We start from the raw sequence: 23,427 nt of genomic DNA, 5'->3' as shown, positions 1-23,427 counted from the left end.
GCAATGGTTGGCCCACAAAACTGCCTGCCAGTGCCATCACGTGCCAACTAACGTTCTGCGTTTGCACCTTGCACGTTGTTTGTGTGTGAGAGGGGAGAGAGAGAGAGAGAGAGAGAGAGAGAGAGAGAGAGAGAATTGAGAGCGCAGATTATGTATTCCTCATGGGTGGGAGAGAGACAGTAAGTCAGTGCGTGAGTGAGAGAGAGTGGGCGAGTGGGAGGCAGCAGGGTTGAAACAAGCAGCAAACTATAATTCCCACCGAAGAACCAACGGACGGTATTAAAGCGAGAGCAGCTGTTGGCTCTCCTCTCAGCGAGCCCCTGGTACACATCAAATCAACATCAACATCAACATCATAGATAAATCATAAATCAGCTGTTCAGCCTCCAGAAACTGAAGCTAGCCTACAATCGGGAGGAGAGAAACTAAAGAGAGAGAGAGAGAGAGAGAGACCTTTTCTTCGCTGAAGTTTAGGACAACAAAACAAGAAGAAAGGAACCAAACCAAAGTTTCAGTTTGGATTGGGCTGAGAGAGAACACCTGTGTGCACTTCCACAACGCTGCGACAGAACTAGGTAAGCCACGCTTGAAACAAAACAAAAACATTATCATTTCGTTTATTTAGCAGTAAAGGTGTCGGTAGATTTCAATCTCAGCTCCAGAAACAGCAGATGGTGTTTTCTTCTACGCTGCGAAATTGTGCGAATTGCGTACTAGACTGACTGACTGGGGCTGTCCGCTTGCGTAAAAGTACTGCAGTGGAATCTCTCTTATGATGATGATGATGATGATGATGATGATAGTGAGAGTATAGTAATTAAAAGTGACTGCACCCTGCTCTCACTTTTTATATAATGTATTAAGATAGCCCTAACCTACTTGTTTGGGTTTTTTTGTTGACTCAAAGTTGCATGCAGTAGGCTACAATTTTAAACTCCGTTTGGAACACGTACATGAAGAAACGATAGTATAGTTGACTATGACGCGATGTAGCTTATCATTATGTGTCATGATAATCATAATTTTCACAGTGTGAGTGTTATGTAGTCTGACAGTTAAAGCTGTAGCAACACAGACAGGTGTTTCATTAACAGTCAGTCACTCGTCGCAGCATTCTCTCTTTTTGAGTGGCATATATGGAGCGGTGTGTCCCTATGTATGTGTCCAAGCACGGACAGCTGAAACACCTCGCTAATTCCACTGGATGGCACTGTTGAGCAGCGTCTCTCTCTCTGTCTCTCTGTCTCTCTCTCTCTCTCTCTCTCTCTGTCTCTCTCTCTCTCTCTCTCTCTCTCACACACACACAGATAGTCTGTGGGGGCCAAGGGGTCTCGGCCCCATGAGGAATTGGACCTGAATATATATATATTTGCCTTGGTTCGTCCCGTTTGTACTGTACCAGGTCGCGCCGCGCCCGTTCGCGCAATTCTCGTCTTGCATTGACTTTGTATGTAATCGCGCCGCTCTAACCATCCAAATCTGGCACCCCACCTTAACACCTCTTTTTTCCTCACTGTCGGGGGCGGGGGGTGGTGGGGGGTGGACCGCGTTGCCTGTCCTCTTGTACAGATCATGCAGATCGGGCATCCTGCAATCATGGCATTTAAACATGCTCTTCTGTTTATAATCTAAACACTGTGACATGTTTAAAAAGTGTTACAAATAAGTGTTTTGAACCTAAACGCTTGAGTTTAGTGTGAAATGGGGGGCGGGCCCCCATGACGATTATAAAGACATTTCATCTCTACACACACACACACACACACACACACACACACACACACACACACACACAGACCAGGGAAGAGTACGGTACAGTACATGTACGAGTATAGTATAGTACAGCACCACTCTGATTTTCTTTACTAAAGCTGTGCTCGTTGGGCACTGGTCTTCTTGGAACAATGAATGTTGGAAATGCAGTTACTATGTCTGTGTCCCTTTTATGCCCATATATAATATGGAGTATCCGACAGACTAGACACCAGGCACTCACTGCGGGGGTGTGGAACACGTGTGTTGAATTTGAAGTCAGTGGGGCAACAGTTTTCGAGCTACGTGGATTACAGACGTATACACAATATACACTGATACAAATCAGATAATTTCACATGTTTACTGTATATCCTACTGTCAGGATGATACAGGTTTTTGTTTTGAGGGATTAGAGAGAAAGAACTCCAACAGTGTTTTAGCACTTTCTTCTCTTTATGGATGGAATACCACCACACTTCTGAAATGGCCTTGTCATACGCCTCTCCTCTCCTCTCCTCTCCTCTCCTCTCCTCTCCTCTCCTCTCCTCTCCTCTCCTCTCCTCTCCTCTCCTCTCCTCTCCTCTCCTCTCCTCTCCTCTCCTTCTCACACACCTCCTCACACACTCCTCTCATCTCCTCTAATCCTGTCTCCTCTCCTCCCCAACGCATGCATGCTGCTGCAAAGATGCAAAACAGCTGTAGTTTGTCTAATTAACACGTGTTAATTATATCCTCATTTGGAAACACCCAACACTATTATTGTCAGTGAGTGTGCTGCTGACAATCTCAAAGTGAATCAGGTGTGTGATGATAACTGTCCCCATTAGTAGCCACCACCAATGAATTGAATATGAAGGACCCCGATGGAAACAAGCCATAGATACAGTAGGCTTTCTTGGGAGTAAAATCATCTCAGCAGACCTCGTATTGAACTGTACTTTTGTCTTTTTCCTTTTTTGAATTGAATTCTGCATTGGCCATATATGGAGCGTGTCGCGGGGCGTGAGTCACGTGACGGACGGACGGACTGACTGACTGACGACGGGAGATGCAGGTTTTCATAGTTAACTGCGACCTATGGTCGCAACAAACACAACGAGCTAGACCTAAACGACCATTACTGGTCTGTAACTCTGAGAGTGTACCATTTGGTACTCAGATTTGGTTCCACATGTACACTCAGAATTATGTGGACGCCCCAATGAAAGAATACTCTTTATTTTTATTTATATATAGTAGTTGTTTACATAGACCAAAATATTCTGTGGGTCTTGAAAGATTAGTGCAGTGGTCCAGGCTGCACTGTTCTGTTAAATAATTACTATGAATATTTCCCAAATCAATCAAAATGGTTATGAAACCATTACCAATGCCATTCCAAGTATGTTTGATTATTCATTTTTTTGCGATGAAAACAGATCCCAGCCCAGCAGACCCACTGGCCTCAATAACTTGCTCCAAATTTGATCTAAGTTGATGGATGAGGAAAAATGCAAGAGAGAAGAAACTCACATTCCCTGATCAGCATCTCACACAGCTGAATGTTAATTTAACCAAAACAGAAGATATTTTCAGATGGGGGCGAGTCCGTGGCCAAATACATTATTCATTTGGGGGTCCTTGACATGAAATAGTCAATAGTTCTCAACCTTTTCAGGCATCTCCAAAATAATCATATTAATGTCAAGCCCTGAGTAATGGTCTTTTTTTATATTACAAAGTTCTTAAAAGTCCTTAAATTGTCATCTGGGGACCACTTGTGACTACCTGAGACATCGCCAGGGAGAGATGAAGTGAGTGATGGATAAAAACGAGGAGATACTTCATTTATTGTACACAGCAGCAGCAGTAAACTCCTGTGCATTAATCAAACTCTGAGAGTGTATTAAATGAACCCATAATGGTTACATTTGTAGTATGCTCTCAAAATAAAATGAACATCACTTATTGTTTTTTACTGTATAGCAACAGGCGGGTAGATCACCTCGGCTCTGACTGTAAAGCGACAACGCTGCCACATCTCTCACGCCTATAACGCCAGTCTGTTGAGTTCTCAGCTTTCAGGAGAAATCAGCTGATCTACACCACCTCTCTCAATGTCACATTATACAGTACATTATACAGTGTATGTGTGCCTTTATTTGCTTGCGTGACTGTGAATCCATCCTTTTCCTGCATCTTTCCACCCGTCCACCCACTTACTAAAGTATATCTGTCTGTCTATCATCAATTTATCCGTACACAGACACGTGTCTGTGGCAACGACTTGGCATTGTCCATGGAGATTTTTTGATTTCCTTTTTTTACACACCAATATAGTGTTTTTATTTTGATCATAAGACCAAAAAAGTGAATGTCAAGTCTCCAGGGTTTCTTCAGAATATGCATAACACTGATTTACTACAACACTATGGCACATTAGTTGTTCTCAAATGTTTTTCATTTTTCAAGGACCACTTGAACAAGTGGTGTACAAATGGACCTTTACAGGTCCATTTGGTTCCATTTGTACAGTCTCAGAGTTACAGACCTTTTATGGTCATTCAGGGCTGGCACTTTGGTGTTTCTGGTAATATTATTGTCCACTCATTTTGTATTTGTTTGTGGTCAAAAATAAATGTCCATCACAAGCCAGCATGGCGGTGACCCATGATCTAGAAATGAGATGAGACCTTTATAGAGCGTCGCAGTCCCTCCCCCTTTCAGAACCACGAGTGGCCCAGGAAATGAAATCCAATGCATTTCTCCCATAGGAGTTTCTTTAAGTATTTATTTAAAGACGGTTACGCCGCGGACAAAGCCAACTCGGATCGTGACAAATCATGACAATGAACACAATATTTTGGGCCAATCAAATCATTAGAAAGCAGGAGACAACACTATTTGTTTTGTTTTTCTTCTTATAAATTATTTGATCGGCCCAAAATATTGTGTTCATTGTCATGATTTGTCACGATCCGAGTTGGCTTTGTCCGCGTCGTAACCGTCTTCAAATAAATACTTATAATAGAAAATCCTATGGGAGAAATGCATTGCATTTCATTTCCTGGGCCACTCGTCGTTCTGAAAGGGGGAGGGACTGCGACGCTCTATTGACTGTGGAAATTCAGGCTCCAAGGACAGTACAACGAAAACAGATTACAGGACAATTAAGGAAAAACACCCCGTAGAGTGTAGATAACAAAGGACATTGCATATCAAAACATTTCACACCGTCTGTTAGAATGTACAAACACTCCTGTCTGTCTGTGTCTATGATGAGGAGACAACACAGTCAAGGCAACAAGTGAGGTGGCAAAAAGAAAATAATAAAGAAATGCTGCCATCCATCTTTTTTTGTTTTTTAATCATTTATTTTGAGATCTTTCCAACATTTAGACAAGAGAAGAAAAGACTCAGACTTACATAGAAGACAGTGTACAGTGTACACACACATAAAAAACATAAAAATAAATAAAAGAAACGCATAATACAATTAATTATTTCTCTGTTGCTAGCTGTTAGCTTAAAGGAAGTTAACCTATGCCAGCCGCGTTCACTTTAAGAGAAGGAGTTTGCCTGCCCCCCTGCCCCATACACACAATCAATACACACACTTTAGTATCATTAGCACAAGCACACACTGTTTACCTCTCTACAGAGAGGTAAACATCTCCGTCTACCTGTTGGAGCCACGATTACATTAAATATATAAAGTGGTAAAAGCTTGAGAAATGGGGGAACAATGTGACGCATTCTGAAAAGTCTGCAGTGCCCCCTGTGTGCTTGTGCCGATCTGAGGGTGGGATGTCATTTCATGATAAAACGGTCAGGCTAAAGATCATGAACCAGCCAGAATCAACTACACTCATCCATTGAAATTTAATCTACCTACTGCACATAGGCTACCTGCTGGCTTGAATCTATACTGCACATAGGCTACCTGCTGGCTTGAATCTACCTACTGCACATATACCTGCTGGCTTGAATCTACCTACTGCACATACAGTAGGCTACCTGCTGGCTTGCATGTCAGTCTACCTGTTTTAGTTGGACTGTCACTGTACGTTTGCCTATTCACCAATCTGTGATTTTTCTGAATCTCTCTCTCTCTCTCTCTCTCTCTCTCTCTCTCTTTCTCTCTCTTCCTTTGTCTTTCTCTCGTTTTTCAGAGCTGTGTTGTTCTTTAGTGTATGTCCACCTGTCAGTTGTGGTGGTACTGTATCTTGTTTGAGCCTCTCTCTAGAGATCTCATTTAGAGAGCAGCCCTGTGTGTGTGTGTGTGTGTGTGTGTGTGTGTGTGTGTGTGTGTGTGTGTGTGTGTGTGTGTGTGTGTGTGTGTGTGTGTGTGTGTGTGTGTGTGTGTGTGTGTGTGTGTGTGTGTGTGTGTGTGTGCTCGGCTAAGTCTATTATTGCTGCACGTCTCTGGACAAACACAGATAAACACACACAAACATGCAACATTTAACAAAGGCGGTAAACCATCCAAATAGAGATGATCCATTGCACTACAGTAGTGTGTGTGTGGATACATATTCTATGGTTTTGGGACATCTTCATTTATTGGTTTTCTAAGGTTAGAGTAAGGTAGGTATAACATTAGTTTATTTTTCTCGGGTTACGGTTAGTCTAGGTGGTCTTAGTAAAGTAAATTAAACATATACTGATGCACAAATTTGGACACATCATCAGTGTTGTAACCTGGAATCGCTGGGTTTTTCTGGGTCTTGCAACAGACACCCTCCTCCAGGCGCTCCGACAAAGGCTGACCAGACCCTGGCCTGTGTCCAAGTGGCATGCTACAGCCCCCACTGTCTCTTGGTTCAGAGGTTCAGAGATAGTCTGTGGAGAAGATGGCTGATGGTGGTTTGGGCTTCCAACCCTCTTCACCCCAGGTCGCCGTCTCTCCGGGTCGTCCTACTGATGGGATCTCTGGGGAATCCCATCAGTAAACAACAAAGTATAGGGTTTAAATAACAATACTCTCTCTCTTGGGGAATTTGATGTCAAAATGTTCCGTCAAATCTGTTGAAATGTGTCCCCTGCATTTAACCATCTTAACTACTAGGAGCAGTGGGTGCTATTAATCATACTGACTGAGCCTTGGGAGCAGTTAGTTTGGGTTGTCATGCTCAGGGACCTCATGTTGATTCATAGACCAATAACCAACAACCTTCTGATTCCCAGGCGTCCTCTCTAGCCATTCAGTGATGGCCGCCTTAATATTGATGTCCAATACCAGTTTCCTTTTCCCTGTCCATGTGACCTATTTCCCAATATAGCACATTACACGGCAGTGTATACTGTATGTGTGGGTGTGCACGTGGTGTGTGCGGGCGGGCATGTGTGCGTGCGTGTTCGTTTGTGTTTCTGTGCTTCCGTATGTACAGTACATGCATGTGCGTGTGTGAATCACGTCAGGGTTTCTGACTCATCAACAGGTGCGATGCTGGAACAGTCTCTTCAGTCATGACCATCAATCAGACTGGAAGTTTTATTACCAAACAGTACATCAGGATCAGGACTGGTGTTTGGTGTTATTACAATATCGACCGCAGTCGACAAATACATTTTTAGGTCGCGGTCTCATACAGCACAGAAATAAGGATGAGGACGATGACGGTGACGGATGATGTCCGTACTTAATAGCGGCGGTAACATTGGCGGTATTGATCTGCCCACATATTTGTCTAAGTTGACTCACTGCAGCAGCATGCATTGTGAACCGAAGAGGTTGCAATGAAGTGCAACATTCCGTTGGGGAAAAAGTCATTGTGATTAATTACATCAATCATAGCCGATGAGAGAGAGAGCGCAGCGGCATGCTGGCCAGCTTGATGAAGCAATGTTACATCTTTATGATATCACCACCACCACCAGTAGGAAACTCAATAGCAGGTTTGCGCGTTGCAGTGTTGTGTGCCCAGGCAATATCCCAGCATAATGTAATGATATCCCCTTAATGACTCATTAGTGCACTTCTCTTGTTCGTGCCGTGGTTGGTTGAAATGCAAGCATCTCCCACTGTGTTCGCCGCTTCTGAGACGCTGAGAGACCCACCGGATATCTTTATATATAATTCTCTCGGTTTTCTGCCAACTTCCACAGCTGCCATTACATTACAGCCGCCACACACCGCAAAATACAGAGTGTTAACCCATTATAAAACCTGAGGCCGATTCTACAAATGCAAACAGATTTCTGAAAAAAACTTATGTTGCTATACAGTATATCAGAGGTGCTCAAACCTTTTTATGTCAAGGACCCCGCAAAAGTATGTATTTCCCTGCGCACCACCATCTCAATTTGTTTTGTTCCAGGGATCCCCCAGAAGCAAAGATTTGGATTAAAATATATATACATTCAAAGATTTGGATTAAAATATATATACATTCAAAGATTTGGATTAAAATATATATACATTCAAAGATTTTGATTAAAATATATATAAATTCAAAGATTTGGATTAAAAAATATATATACATTCAAAGATTTGCACTAATATTCACAATTTAAAAAACTAAATTGCAGATCTGCAAGCCCATATGAGCTTGTATATCTGCTATTTTTGAGTGGTGCAACCACTCCAAGGATCAGCAATGTCCGTGTTCACCTATGTGTTGGTTCACCTATGTGACGTTAATGAGCACCAGTATGACTATGAGTACCAGTAGGGGCGCTGTTGGGCCAGAAACAGAGAGATAGAGACAGTGCTGCACTGTTGCCTGCTAATGAGAGAGAGAGGGGGAGGGGGGGGGGGGGGGGGAGAGAGGGGTGAGTTGCAACACTCACTTCACACAGGTGTGATTTTTGAAAAGCCAATGGTGAAATCTAAAATGACACGGATGCTTTACACTCTTGCACAGGGCAGGGTCTAGCCTACTGCTGCATGGACCCAGGGCAGGTCTAGCTCTAGCCTATACTGCTGGACCACTGTTTTGGAAGAGAGGAGGAGCATTGATCCATCACAGTATGGCTTTTTATCTCACCTTGGCTGAAATGTGTGACATAATGTTCCCTCCGTAGCTGAGCGCTTAATGCCATCTCGGGGGTCCCAGGGGCTCTCTGAGATTGCGTAATTGTTGACAGAGATTTGGCTCTGTCACACACGTGTGTCGATCGCCTGCCTGCCTGGCTGGGATAATGAAGGTGGTGGAGAATGAGAAACGCGTTATGCGTACCGTAGAATGCAGCCAGCTGGGGCCAGACGAGAACACATGAACTGTACTGCACCTGGTTACCTACTGTATGTTCAGTGGTGGAAGATACTTGTATGTTTTACTTAAGTAAAAACTATCACTTAAAAAAAATGTTACAAGCAGAAGTCCTGTGTTCACATTAAAGTAAAAGTACAACAGTATCGACATCAAAATGTACAGTACTTGAAGTAACAAAAGTTGGTCTAGATCTGCTACTTTCAAATAGCCGGAATAGATACAGTATATAAGGCTGAAGTGGTATAGTGTGTTTTGTAATAATAATCAAAATCTTCACAGCAAACGTTGGCTGGCTGGGAGTTCCTGGCGTCTATGGCAGAGATCTGGGAACCATTGGCAGAAAGAAGATAAAAAACCAGCGTGCTCTGCTGTCCGTTTGTTGTCTCCACCCGGCCGAAGGTAGGAGAGAGAGTATGTTTTGCACTCCGTCCGTCCGTCTGTCCGTCCGTGTGTCCGTCCGTGTGTGTGTGTGTCCATCCGTCTGTTACCAGCTAATCTCCGGCACCGGCGTTAATCTGGTCGATGCCACATTTTGCACACAAACTCCCTGGATGCCAACGATTAACCTCTGCCCCAAATTTGTTATAGCACCACCAAGAGGCCGACTTTTGTAAAACACATTTTCACTCCATATTTTGTCCAACAATCCCACAAATCGTTACACACTATCTCTCTAGCCATGTGCTCAAGACAGATCTGTACGATATTTCATATTCCATCCTGATTGGCTAACATTGGCTTTCAAAATGTGTTAAGGGTCATAAAGGTTGCATTTCGGTTTAGGTCTGATATCATGTTTCTGTATTTGTTAGGGTTGAGGTTATGGTAAATCATTGTGTATTGAATGTAAGCCCGTACAATGTCCCTAAGTTTGTTTGCGTGCGCCCTAATAGTTTGTGTGCGTGCGCTCATACAGCTGAGCCCTCCATCAGTCACAATTCACCTATAACGCTTCATCTCTCTCTCTCTCCCCCCACTCTCTTTGTCCGTCATTTTCTCTTTCCATCTTTCAAACACGATCTGAATCTCTGTGCCCCTCTCTACCCTCATATGCAGGTATTCTGTCTCTATCTCTCTGTATCATACACACACGCGCACACTGGGTCACACATGCACACAAAAATGATGCACGGGCCGGCACATTTTGTCTCATTTTGACCTCACGCAGTGGAACGGAACGGTTGAGAGAATGAAACATCCAGATTAAAGCCATGAATCAAAACCCGCCCGTGAGTCCTGGACCTTATGAGCAACATGTCCTTCCAACAGTGCAACAGTGCAAAATAGCCCATGAAGCACCGCAAGGGCCGAATTACAGCCATGAAAAGTTCATTTTTGTGCCGCAAAGCATCACTTTTAATGAGAAGTGGAGCTGGGAACTGTACCACACTTCCACCTTCAAATGCTTAAATAATGTAAAACACACACACACACACACACACACACACACACATACACACACACACACACACACACGCACACACACACACACACACACACACACACACACACACACACACATTCATACTGACGGCAGAGGAAAACATGCATGGGGTCATCATTTTAGGGGTCGCAGAGAACTTCAAACTTGCCTCCTGAGCCACTTCCGCCACTACTTCAAAGGTTCTGTATAAAAAAATACTAGTAGAGTGAACGGAAAAAATAATCTGTACAGTGAGTACACTGTCTGGCTCCTAAAATAATGTAATTAAATTGGAGCACAACGCTTATACAACGGTGTGGTAATATGTTACCAAACGTATCTGAGTAATTAAGACAATGTTTCCATAAATCAATCTCTTCTCCAGGGTTTAATACGATATTAAAATGCAACAATAACATACATTTGACAAAAAAGGAGTCAGAGCTAATTGCCAGACCACCATCCAGTATGGTCCTTTTACACAAACTTTTCTGTTTTATGTGGAGTGTTGTGTTAAGTCTGTCACAGCTATATCTATATTGCATGCCTTGTATATATGTATATATATATAGCTTTTATACACTACACTGGGGAGAAACGGAGTGTGGGGGTATAGTTTCATCATCCGAATGAAACAACACGCCGTTCCGTTTTGGAATTCACCCGTGCCGTAGCATAGCAAAAACAACTAGCATCCGAGGCCCAGTAAATACATATGCAGGGAGAAAACATTGAATTAGTAATGAGTTATTTCTCCCCGCGGCTCTCGTATAGTGTGAGACGGGGGGGGGGGGGTAATAAGAGCGAAAGGGGAGCGAATGCGTGAGAAAGGAAAAGACAGACGGAGAGAGGGAGAAAAGAGCAGTGACAGATTAGAGAGGGAGAGGAGCAGCGCAGATGGAGAGATGTTCGAGAGGAGAGGACTTCATTAAAGTGGCATTCATTACCACGTGGTACAGTGTGTACAGTATGTTCAGTGGATCTTTCCTGTCTCTCCGCGCATACACACGCACACACACACACACACACACACACACAGCTTCACGTTCCTGCTCTCCTTTCTACTTTCCCCCTTTCCCATTCTCTATCCTCCCATTGTTCTTTTAATTCTCTCATTCTCTGCCTCATCCCTCCTCTCTCTCTCGCCCTCTCTCTCTGTCTCCCCCCTTTTTCGATCTCCGGCCTCTTTCTTGTTGCTCTCTCAGTCATCCCTCATTTTTCATTATGTTCATCTCTTCTCCCTGTTCAGCTCCATCATTTAGGCTGTGGCGTGGTTGTTATCAATATTGCTGCGGTGCTTTCTTTCTTTCAGCGTTTATGGTTATTTCCCCCTCACCTGTGTCCACTCTGATGCTTTCTGGGTTTCATGCTTACTCTTGCACTCTGTACTTCTGTGTTCTATTTGCATGTTACCCTTATCTTTAGTACATATCCTCATAAGACCATTTAGACTATTTTAGACACCAATTCAGGCTCAGGAGTAGAAGGTGGTACGATCGATCGTCCACAGATTTAAATCGGAAAGCCAGTCGGATATATAGTATAATATGGTTTTTTTTCACACACAGGAACAGTTTTGACGTGTGTTTTGACATGATGGATATGATGTTGGAAATATTAAAATGTTTCAGAGCAACAGTTTAAAATGACTTTAGATGTCATGCGATGCGTGCGAGGTGTTATGATGACTTGTGTTCACATATGTAGTACATCTTCCACATATTTGTCATTGGAATTCGTCATTTGTCTCGTCTCTGCCAGCTCTCGCTCCATCATCATGCCTTACATAACACCCCAAGCTGTCGTGGAGATGCATTCGAAAACTCTTTTATCAGCGGGAAACTGTTTTATCAGTGGCACGGCCATTTTCAGCTCCCCATCCAATCACAATGATGGTTTTCCCCAAAAAGCCGTCTGCTGCTAATCTTTTGGGGCTTGTAACTATTCACTTGAACAGCAGTAACATACTCGAGTGTGATGGGGCCAGCTTTTGATGTGCTGCAGCACATCAAATGCATTTAAATTGACTCCACTTACCATGGCTAGCCAAGCTTTCCAGTCACTAGTGTAGTCTGTGGGGGGCAGGAAATAACCTGATGGAAGAGTAAGTTAACAAAGTAGTTCTTTCTTGGAGGAGGGGTGAGTTGATGGAGTCAGATTTATTGTGACTTAATATTTCTCCCTTAATCCACCGTCGTGATGTGGAAGAACAACAAACAGTACTACTGGCGTATGGAGACCAGTGTAAAACCCTGTTCACTTGCATTGAACTCATTTTCCCAGAAGCCCTTGCAGCCTGGGAAATGGGCCGATTTCCGGTTACGTCATCATAACGCGCCGGCCTCGGCACCAGGTCTGCAACAAAAACGCTATTTCTTTTAAATTATAAAAAAACTGCGAATTAAACACATAAAACAAATAGCGGTTTAGCGTATTACGCAGGGGAAGACAATGGATTAAATGTCGTGGAACGCGTTATGATTGATGTCATCAATATTGGTCTACATCTGACCTCAAACCCTTCGATCTCCATTTATGGATATATGTCAGAACCTGTTCTGATATTCCATGTTGATCTATCCCTATCCATCCTTCCTATTCGATGTCTCCCTTCTGACTGATACCTGTCCATTCAAACTCTAGACGGGCCTGTCCCCAAGTTATTAGTGAAAATTAAGGCCTGGAAATGATGGCTGTATTTCAAGGGGCAAAAGATCACAAAGAAATCAACAGAAATCCTAAGCATTCAGGTTCAGGTTTATTTGTCATTTGTATGAATACAGAGTATACATACAATGAAATTGGTTTTGCTCAGAGCACTCTCAATCTTACATACACAGGACATAAAACAACATCTATAGTGCAAGAAAAAAGACGAAAAACAGGAAAAGAAAAGTGCAAGTGAAGTGAAGTGCAATACAGTTCGAGGTCAGCTGTTCAGCAGCCTGACTGCCTGGGGGTAAAAACTGTTACTGAGACGGGTGGTACGAGATTTGATGCTCTGGTAGCGTTTTTTGGAAGGGAGTAGTTTGAACAGGGTATTTGCGGGGTGGCTGGTGTCTTCCATGATGTTATGGGCTTTTTTCATACAGCGCGTGGTGTAGATGTTATGGAGACTGGGTAATTCTGTAGTGCCGATGATTTTTATTCTTCCTCCACACTGGGAGACAAGCAGCATGTGAGTGAGTTTGATTTTTACTGGTGCTTCTCAGTGTGACGTCGTCTGCGAGGAGAGAGGAACTGTCGTCCCCAGATCCCTGCTAAACAGGGAGGGTCCTGACCAGCCAGGAGGGGGGTCATCGTTATTATAGTACAGAAACATGGATTTGAACCCTGGCCAGCTCCAACCCATGAATCGTGTTGTATATGGACCGCCCGTCCAAGGTGGAGGCGCCGCTTCCAGAATTATTATTATTATTTGAACCTGCCAGACGGGCCTGGATGGTGGATTCAAGATTAATTTAATAATTTATCTCTTGTGTTGTGATTATCTCCTTGGCTCAGGCCAGCAAAGAAATGGATTCCAAAATGGAAGTCCTATTCTAGGAATGCATTTAGGGCTGCAGAGAGAGGTGTTCAACTCTTGATTGCATTTTATTAATTTGCTGTTTGTTTACTTACTTACTGACTTTCTGTATGTTTGGGGCTTTGAAATTCCCTTCACCACAGAAGAGAGAAAGCAGGTAATTTTGTTTGGTTGCACTCGGTTGCGTGATCGTCTATTTTCAGCATGCAACTAAGTGTAAAATCAGGCATTTCGACACCATCAAGGCGTAATTTAGTTTTAGTTTTGCCAGGTGTGTTAATCTCCGCCAACTCCTCACATCGAGGAATGGAAAGGAGAGGAGAAAGGAGGAGGTTCCAATCTGATTTGGGTTTTTATTGGCACAGCAGGTCCTAAAAGAAGGCTTCGTCCTCCTCACGCTACATTATGCAAGCCCACAGGTGAAGGATGACTGTTTTGCAGACACCGCGCACACACACACACACACACACACACACACACACACACACACACAAGATGCTGTCTCCCTTTCAGACAGCCTCTCTCACTCACCCCACCCCCCGCCTCTCTCCGTCTCTCTATCCAGGATGGATGAGTTTAATACTGAGATGGTTAAAGACAGAAGCAGATTCCTCATTGCGGGCGCATTCTCATTCCGTCTGACTCCTGAAATAAAGATGGAGCCCTCTTTGGTCTGCTCCCATTCCTCCTCCTCTGTCACCCTTAACCCTCTGGCCCTCTGCATTCGCCCCATCTCTGTCTCTTGTCTGTTTCTTCACTCCTCTCACTATTATCTCACTCTGCGGCGTTCTGCGGCATACAGACCTCCCGCCGAGCGGTGATAGGGTTGTGTGCGTTTTGCAGCCGTCAAGGGAGAGATGATCATTATGTATGATCAGACGTGTGTTGATGTTTGTGCGCGAAGTAAAGTATGTGGTCGTGCGCCCTCTCATAGAATCATGCATAGGCCTACAAGATTGTGCGGGTGTGCGTGTGTGTGTGCGCGTGTGTGCGTGCGCTCTCGCAATGGCACAAGCTCATAGGGACACAAACCACCCTCTGAGAATGTCTCCCGCATACACACACACACGTGCGCACACACACACACTTTTTTGTATGTATCGCCAAATAAATATACAGGGAAACAGAGATAGTGACAGGTGTTGTGGAAATAGCTGGACTCGAGCAGTGCTACTGGGAGGTTGAGGAAGGAAGAACACGGGTGGGTGGTTGACAACCGTCCTCTTAGTCTACCTCGGCAACGGAAGGGCTAAAAAACGGCAAGCAAAAAAATACTAAACAGGAGAGCGAGAGAGAGAGAGAGAGAGAGAGAGTACTGGAGCGCGCTCTGACCTGGTTACTGTTTATCCACCTACTTCCTTCCTTCCACAAAACCATCTCTAACACGGTAATATGTGTTTGTGTGTGTGTGTGTGTGTGTGTGTGTGTGTGTGTGTGAGACACGTGTGTGTGCATGTACATGTACGTGCTCACTGGCGCAGAGGGGTTGCACCAGTGGTTCCTAATGTTTTTTTATTTTATTTATCGGACACATTTTCACACACACGCACACATTCATTAACAGAACAAAGATGAAGAGGTCACAGCAGGTCATGTAACGACCACAGTGTCCTTTGGTTCCGACTACCCTGAAACCCTGGTACTATATAACCCCCCTGGGCTAGTGTCCATCCAATTGTCCTTGAGCACAACACTGAAACCTGAATAGGATGCACGAACTGCATTGCGGATCGTTGCTAAAGCACTTTGGATAACGGCACGCCATAAACTTACCGTTTACCACCTCACATACAAACCCATGCACCTGATTTCAGAGCCTGTGGCTGTCTGCTTTCCCTCGCGTCCAAAACCGGTCCTATAAATGGTAACTCTTTAGAAAATCCTATACATAAACACACACCTCCGGGTACAATTGGATACTGTAAGGTGAGAGCAGTGCTGTACCCACACACTGTTTTAAAAATAGATAGGACCCAGTCGGTCCTTCACCGGGCCTCACAGCTGCAGTCTCTCTGCTAGCGCTCGCCATTCCTATGACTCCTATCAAAAACTTCAATCAGCGCTCCTTGCTCCTTCCTCTCCTTTCCATTCCTCTCCTCATCCTCTCCATCCTCATGACTCTCCTTCGGGAAGGGATTTCACAAGTCCTCTCCATCACACTGAATATTTCACAAATAGCACACTTGTCTCTCTCTCTCCTTGTCTTCCTCCCCTGTCTCCCTGTGGCGCGTGTGCGCACTCGGAGCCGACTTTCTCACAGAATTATTCTCCCTTCCGTGCCCTCCACGCCGTTCCTCAATGCCTCTCTTCATTCTTCCACCCTGCGCTGTCATCCCCGTCTCTGTCGCCTATGATCTCTCCCGTGAATGTTCCCCATTATTTCTGGCCCCGCGATCCTCTCTTTTCTTCATCCCCCACGTCTGCCAGATTTATACCAGTTTTCTGTACCAGTGTGGCACTATACAGTGTCGCATACCGGTATCAGATCTACAAGCTCACCGTGCATCACGGCGTGGCGTGATGTGAGCTTGTATATCGGCTATGTTTGGTTCGCAAAATCAACAACAACAACCAAATATAAGTCAGGATTTACAGGACACTCTCGCTATACCTCATCCTCCTTTGCTCTCCCTCTCATTTCAAACCAAGCACCTCCACATTGTATTCCTCCACTTCCTCCCCGTTTATTTTATGAAGATGTATGTATGGGCTGCACCGAAACAAGACCGGGACCCCTGGACCTTCCGGTGTCTACGGGGGCCCATGGGACATGGGCAGGCAATGCATGATTGGGATGATATGGGTTTTATCTCCATTGGCTTAGAGGATACGGCTTCACGTTGCAGTGTTCAGACTATGGGTTTTATCTCCATTGGCTTAGAGGATACGGCTTCACGTTGCAGTGTTCAGACTATGGGTTTTTATCTCCATTGGCTTCGAGGATACGGCTTCACGTTGCAGTGTTCAGACTATAGGTTTTATCTCCCATTGGCTTAGAGGATACGGCTTCACGTTGCAGTGTTCAGACTATAGGTTTAATCTCCCATTGGCTTAGAGGATACGGCTTCACGTTGCAGTGTTCAGACTATAGGTTTTATCTCCCATTGGCTTAGAGGATATGGCTTCACGTTGCAGTGTTCAGACTATAGGTTTTTATCTCCCATTGGCTTAGAGGATACGGCTTCACGTTGCAGTGTTCAGACTATAGGTTTAATCTCCCATTGGCTTTAGATTTAGAAATGGGATAACACTGTTGTCGGGATCCGTATATAAAGTATAATTGCACGCCGGTGTTTTCATTCAAATCAGCGCAAGACAAACCAGTACACAGTAACGTCAACTGTCAATCCGCCCGTAGGGCTCTCCGGGACGGAGAAGATGACTTCTCTCTCGTAGTAGCCTATAAGTCGAGTATGTCGTTAAAAAACTTTGGGTTTGGGCAGGTGTAGGCTACGTTTTGTTGGGCTGCATATATATCCATATCGAGTGACTCGGTCGGATTTTGACTTTTAAATCAAATGGGGCGCGCATATTTAATTGAGTTGGTCGGCAACTGGAGACCAATCATTTATTTTGCTTTGCCTAAGATATTTTCTCGTACAGTCTCCAGTTGGACTGTTAAAATGCTTATTAACCCATTTTGAAACTTGATGCTGACACTGTTCAATTCGGTGCAATGAAATATTCATGTCTGTATTTAAATAGGATACGCATCATGTCATGTTTGTTTGACTTCTTCCTCCTCTGGTGAAAAGCTGGAGGCTGCACGATGGCAGCCCCATAGTCAAATCCAGTCACAAATGCATTTTATGTCAGATTATCATCAACAGCTGCCAAACAAAAATGCCCATTGTTGCGTCATCATCAATCTCTTGCCGTCATCAATCTCTTGTCATCGCACCTGTAGTCCAGGTGCCCCAATGTCAACGAAGTTCCATGGGTGGAATCAGTGGATAAATACAAAAGTGTAGCCAAAGTGTACCCATATTATTATTATTATTTTAGTAACGTGTATGTTTCTCTGTCGCAAATAATTATACAAGACAGACAGATTAGAAATTGAAAACTATTATTTAAACTTTGGCGAGTCCATTTAGATGTTTTTTGACGGGCTTTGGAGACCGAACTATAGGCATATTAATTAATTTGGAGCGTATTCTGCAATCTGCAGGCACATGCTGCTGGCTGTACAGGCTGCTAGTAACGCTGGCCCGTCCCCGCAGTGCAACGGTGGTACTGTACACGGACTCACGGAGACTCATCACGAATCACGATACATTTTATACATTGATTCTGTGCATGGTTCAATGACTGTTTTGTTGAAGCTTTGCATTGGCTGCGCTGCGCTGTTTGAGCCGCGGTTGGTTTGAAGTTATATCGTTGACGTGCGAACATTGCAAACGTGTCAAATAACTGTAGTATGCTCGTTAGTTTGCACTGTATGTCTGCAGCCTGCTTTGCTGCCATGGACAAGCAGTGGAAGATGGATAGATTCTATGTACCAACCATTACTTGGAATCATAACAAACCTTGGGTATTGATGTAGATTCGCCATACTGATATTTGGAAGCCTGGGCCATGCACATAAACTGACCACGAGTGGCCTAAAAATAGCTAGCATGACAAAGGGCAAAGCCAAACAACTAGCCAAATACTCCTCTGTTTAAAGAACTAAAGTGTGTGCACACATGCGTGCACACATGCGCGTGCGTGTGTGGATATGTTGATCTGACCCCCCATTCCAAAGCGCCAGCAGTCTGCTGTCACCCAGGTGGATGCGTGCACACGACCCTGCCCTTTAGGGCGAGGTCGCTTTATGGTTATGTCTGGGTCAGAGTGATGTGTTATTACATATCTGGCTGAGGCATGCATTTCCAACTTTGATCGTTCCCAACATCATTCAGAACTGTCTGGTTTGTTTAATGGCAATTTGGCATATTTTGTGTTTCGGCTTATTTTACCCACAGCAAAGTTTTAAATGTAAGCTTTTCAAATTGACTCCTCAATCACAATGATAGCATTCATTTTAGAAATCAGAACATTTCGTCTGAAGAGGTCTTTACGCACCTGAAGTGTGACAAATAAACAGATTGAATATGCGTTGGTGAATGTGTTTGCATCAAACTATTCAATTGGTAATTGAATTTATGCATTTATTCATGGTGAAAAATCAACCTTGATTCGAACTTGTTCGTGTGGAAGCAGCTTTGCCGCTATTTTCTCTTTACCAATAAACATTCGACACTTTGCTTCTGCTTGTGCAGTAACTATTGCTCAGAAGAACCATTCTTTCACGACAGTGGACGTTACAAGAAAGGAAAGGTCGTCCATTGAAGATGCTCTCAAGTACTTTTCAGAGGGCTGTGCTAGCCTCAGCTACTTTTATATCGTCGGTAGCATGTTTCCTACACAGTGCAATAGGTTCAATCCTTAGAAAAGAATACCAGCACTCACTTTGTATCCAATAGGATTCTTGTTTATTTAGGTTTGCAGCAAACAAACAGACGTTTTGGCCCGGAGGCCTTCCTCAGCGTAAATGAACCATGAAGACATTTGTGTCACTTATAAATGGGACCTCGGTGCCACACACAAAGCTGTCCGAGTGCCTCATATATCTCTTTAGTCATAAATAAACTCATTTTCCCACGGGGACCATTTAAAACCAACAAGAAAAACAAAAATGTTAAGACTCCTTTTTAAAACACCTGGCCCTGTGCAGGTTTCAAGAAAAAACAGAATTGAATTACTCAACTGAGTGCTTGCTTCCTCTCTTCAAGTACAATCCTTCCACTTTTTGTTAAAAGTTAAACCGCTGTTAATGTCAGCTTGTTATAGCCAAGGATTCTCCCATGTGAATTTGTCATTAATATTACAGATGTCCTGTGGTAACAATTAACAATAGGCCTATAGGACATAGTACTGAAAGCGAATCACACGTGATTCCAAATCTTTCTGCCCTAAATTAAAGGTTTGCATAACTCACGGCCACAGATCGCAATTCAACACGTGCACCACACAAGGCCAAATGTAAAGATTCCTCTCTTCCTCTCAGCCGTTACCGTTCATGGATTTGTGTCCCTCTCTCCTTTTATCTTAAACTCTCTTTTTGTCACTCCTTGTTGCTCCATTCCCAGGAGCATGGATGACCTAATTCAAATCTGGAGGCATGTGCCCATGCTTGCCTGCCCGAACTCTCTCTCGCTCCAAACGTGTCTCCTTCTGTTTCATATTATATAACAGTTCATTGACACACTTCAGCTCAGATTGACCATAATCCATTTGATTGCAAAGCAATAAAACGCCGCCACACCGCCGCCGCCGCCACGTTGCAGTACGGCGGCGTGGCTAGGCTCATGTGATTATCAGATAATCTGAGTACCGAGACACAGGTCTGATATCACATTTGATATCTCCGATTATCTGTGGCCCGAGACACAGCTCTGATATCAACAACCCCCCAGAGCAGAGCCAAAGATACAATAATCCATGAACAACAATACACAGTAATAACACATCAACACATGATTCAATACAATTAATCTACACAATTCTGACTGTGATTGCATGAAAACAAAATTAAATTAAGTTAACTTTGCCACTCGATTTGCCAATGTCTTTATGCATGCGCTTACCGTCTACATTCCCATGGCTTAACCACTTAAAACCCATTGACCTAGGGGTATTTACTAGGCTACATTCTGTTTTCCCTCTACTTCTATCTCTTTGCCGAAACTAGCCGAGCTACAAGTTCACAATGTGCCACTTGTAGTACACGCCTTAAGGCTGCCTGTGCCGTCCTTTGAACATTTCATCCAAAGTACTTTGAAATGTTGTTGGAAAAAGAACAAAAACTGGAGGTCTGAAAAAAAAGAACCAAGAAGAACAAATTAATGAATGAAATATTCTTTGCTTATAAAAAGAAGAAAAAGAATACTCTTCAAAACTGTCAAGTATACCTTGGCATGGATTTTAACAGTGACATTTTGTTCTTTGAAGAACTAGCCATTTTTTTGAAGAAGTTTAACATTTCTGAAGAGTGCCTTGGCATTTATGATAGTTAGAAACGGTAATTATCGTTACTTCTGCTCCGATGAACAGCTGTGTGTGTGTGTGTGTGTGTGTGTGTGTGTGTGTGTGTGTGTGTGTGTGTGTGTGTGTGTGTGTGTGTGTGTGTGTGTGTGTGTGTGTGTGTGTGTGTGTGTGTGTGTGTGTGTGTGTGTGTGTGTGTGTGTGTGTGTGTGTGTGTGTGCATTTTCCCCTGTGTGTTAAGCATGTGCAGCAGTTATATCTGGTTGGACCATATAAGTAAGGGATAATATCTGGCTAGGTGGTCATTGTCGGGAGATAATTCACCTTCCCTGGAGGGTGAATATTTTTTTAAGTAGTATCACGATACACAATATTATCACAATATTTTTATGCAGTTTTTATGGTTAGTTTACAAGTTACTTACTGTAATAGTACAACCACCTACAAGTTACTGCATGTCTTGTGAAACAGAATATATAACCAGCATGCACATATATACTGAAATTTTAAACTTTTGTGTAACACTGATGGTGTATGACAAAGTGTGAAATAGGCCGTGGTTAATTCATATGAATCTATTCAGTCTATTCTATTTGAAAATGTTCTATCAATTTCATAAATTCATTGCTTTATATATATATATATATATATATATATATATATATATATATATATATATATATATATATATATATTGTGGGGACTGAACATTGAACAACACCAGAGCACTCAGTCAGGTAGCAGGTATCGCCAATACAGCCTTTTATTATTCACAGGCCCGTGGGCATGGGCTTGGTTGTGAGCGAAATCATAAAGCAGCGTATTAACAACTTTAATGTCCTCCTCTTTAAGGGGGGTTTTAAACAGTCCTTCCTTTCCGTGGGAGGAATGCCACAGTGGGTGGCTGCTTTGCCTTAACACAATTCCGCCTTGGCTGTGACGGGTATTTCGTTCCCCGTCGTTTCCAGCCAAGCGGGGTTCATAGTACGATCACAGATTTGATCGGGAGCGGGTTACCTATGAGAGAAAGATAAATGCTAACATTAGCGCTGTTCTGCATAGACAACATCACTCTGTAAGTGTGTGTGTGTGTGTGTGTGTGTGAGTGGGTGGGGATTCGCTTACCGCCAGAGCATGGCCCGATCTGTCCTGTCGGAGAGTCAGTGAGGAAGTGAGAGCAAGAGCAGCCTCGTCTGCATTTGAGCTGTTTGTCTGGCCGCGCAGGTGGGACACAACTTGAGACAGCACGTAGGCGGGGACGTAACGGGCGTCGATCACCCGGCCCAGCGGTGGGCGTGGTCTTCTCTGCTGCTCTCTGCTCCTTCCCCACTCGGGTCCCATGCTTACCTGGCCGGTTGCCTAGCGACATCCCACTATATATATATATATATATTCCCACATCATATTCCCACATCATCAACTCAGACAACTAGGCGCACCTGCGTTCATCAGCGCACCTGAGTGCAGCAGTGTAAAAGGACGAACTCTCTGCCTCACTAACAGATCCACTCTACAGAGGCGAGGCTGAGGGCAACAGCATTGGGCGGCAACATACCGGGCACGCGCTCCGTGGCCGAAAGGCGCGTGCATGAGACCGGCTATTATGAAGTGACTCTCGGCTTATGGAAATGGAAGGAAAGGAACCAGAGTACAGGGACATGGAAAAGGAGTAGAAATACGGCCCCAGTACACAGCGTACACCGAAGGAGTACATCTACTCGAGTACAGGCTGAGTAGAAATACTACCCGTTGATACCCCTCCGGTGAGGAGGAAGAACTAAGATAAGAGCGACGCTTGGCCAAAGCTAAACCTGTACCTGCCTCCTATACTCACCTGTGGAATCCCTTGCAGGAATACTTACTCGAATCCTCTGCGTCCAGTGACGAAGATCCTCCTTATGACCCTGGAAATTAACTTTGTGTTGAAAACCTTTGACTGCATTCCCCTGAAAGAAAGTTAATTTCTGATATCAGAATTTATGTTCAATAAATGCTCTAGTGAATGGGCAAACCTGACTCTCTGCTAGTCCTGAGGTGTGTATCAGTCGTCACAATATATAATGTCAACTGTTGTTGGTGTTCAGGGTATTAAAGTTACGGCCTTGACTTTGAATGTTTCCCAAATAAAAATATGTCAAGGCACTACACGTTTTGTATTCGCTGTGTCTCCACTCCTCGTGATACTCGCTTGGTACTTGCCTTTATTGTTTTATGTAAATGTGTGTGTGTGTGTGTGTGTGTGTGTGTGTGTGTGTGTGTGTGTGTGTGTGTGTGAGAGTGTGTGTGTCATATATTCATGGACACGCCCCCCTCCCGCACCAACGGGTATTGAAGAAGCAAGGTCTTGTAGAGTGTAGAGGACAACAAGGTGATTTATTTTAAGTCTTTGCATAAAAAGGAATGTAAGATGGATGCGTCACTCACAATACAACCACAATGCATTTTTGCCACACACAGTGTTGTGAATGTATGAGCAGGCTGTATTACACACCAGTGTG

The 23,427-nt window shown here is 43.8% G+C and overlaps 1 protein-coding gene across 1 annotated transcript in view; it reads left to right on the top strand.

Annotated features, from left to right (window-relative positions):
• Positions 1-237: 237 nt before the first annotated feature.
• camkvl (CaM kinase-like vesicle-associated, like) overlaps positions 238-23,427 on the top strand; it is a 77,198-nt gene continuing 54,008 nt past the window's right edge. The window contains exons 1-2 of the mRNA XM_080762741.1: positions 238-575; positions 9,231-9,350. The gene's annotated coding sequence lies outside the window, so the exon portion shown is untranslated. The remainder of the gene's footprint in view (positions 576-9,230; positions 9,351-23,427) is intronic.

The sequence above is a fragment of the Protomyctophum bolini genome (assembly GCF_963924005.1).
Source record: "Protomyctophum bolini genome assembly, chromosome: 5".
Classification (NCBI taxonomy): domain Eukaryota; kingdom Metazoa; phylum Chordata; class Actinopteri; order Myctophiformes; family Myctophidae; genus Protomyctophum; species Protomyctophum bolini.
This window is presented reverse-complemented; position numbering and strand designations above follow the sequence as displayed.